The sequence below is a fragment of the Rhagoletis pomonella genome, unplaced genomic scaffold, assembly GCF_013731165.1.
Source record: "Rhagoletis pomonella isolate Grant_MI unplaced genomic scaffold, Rhpom_1.0 Rhpom_scaffold_00007, whole genome shotgun sequence".
Taxonomy (NCBI): domain Eukaryota; kingdom Metazoa; phylum Arthropoda; class Insecta; order Diptera; family Tephritidae; genus Rhagoletis; species Rhagoletis pomonella.
In genome coordinates, this window is record NW_023458561.1 from 41,841,702 (window position 1) to 41,842,730 (window position 1,029).

At 32.3% G+C, this 1,029-nt stretch overlaps 1 protein-coding gene across 1 annotated transcript in view; it reads left to right on the forward strand.

Moving 5' to 3' along the window:
• Window positions 1–287: 287 nt before the first annotated feature.
• The window catches only part of LOC118743833 (5-hydroxytryptamine receptor 2B-like), a 74,893-nt gene continuing 74,151 nt past the window's right edge, over window positions 288–1,029 (forward strand). The window contains exon 1 of the mRNA XM_036476596.1: window positions 288–452. The gene's annotated coding sequence lies outside the window, so the exon portion shown is untranslated. The remainder of the gene's footprint in view (window positions 453–1,029) is intronic.

The window sequence follows — 1,029 nt, forward strand, 5'->3', positions numbered from 1 at the left end:
CGCAATTAAGTGGCTCATCTAATCAAATATGTAAATTGAAGTGTTGAGGAATTGTTTGTGTAAAGCACGTTACGTGCACGCGTGTGCATACATGTGTTTGTTTATATATATGTGTATGTGTATATATGTATGTAGGAAAATCGAAGTGTCTTTCAGTTAACGCTTGGCGGTAACAAACAACGAACCGCAACATACAGTCAAGGAATTGAATAAAATTAAGCAAATATTTATATTTGATATAAAAAAAGAAATACAAAAACAAAACCGAATATTAAAACAATACTAAAAAATCAAAAACTTACTGCAAAAATACAAGTTTTTTAACATAAATTTACATATACCACAAAAAATCCTATTTAAAGTGAAAGTCTTTCTAATAGTTACTGCTACGCCAGCCGAAAAAAGTCAACACAACACAGCAGCGAAGATATACTGGATGCGAGTTTATTTAGGTGAGTGTTTGCCTTAATGGAAGTTGGCCAAAAAAGCAAGTGAAGTGCAAAAGTTGAAGCGCAAATGATGTAAACACCAAAACAGTTATAGATTCTTTGCACAAATGCGAGATTGGCTCAGTTTAAATTTCCTGATTAAATTCGCGATTAAACACCCGATTTGAAGCTCAATATATCAACACAAATAAAAGCAAGAAAACCCTTTGAACCCTTTGTAGGCAACTTCTAAAAAAAATAAAAATAGAATCTCAAACAACCCCTTCTGCTCTCTTCAATCGACTTTTGCTTCGTTACGGTGATTTTGGTTTTACTACTTTTCCGCAAGTATTTTTTTTTTATGTCCCAAATATAATCATGGCTGAGGCGCTGCCTTCATTTGCATATTTCTGTACTATAAACAGCGTGAAAAAATCTTAAAAAAAAAATTATCTAAGTAAAATCCCTTTCTTTTTTCATTCTTAATACGCTCTTACTTACTACCTCACAAAGGGTAGACAGAAACAAAAAAAAAAAAAAAACAAAAAGCTTATTTGCGACCAGCACAATAAGCGATAACAACAACAATCATTAAGATGGC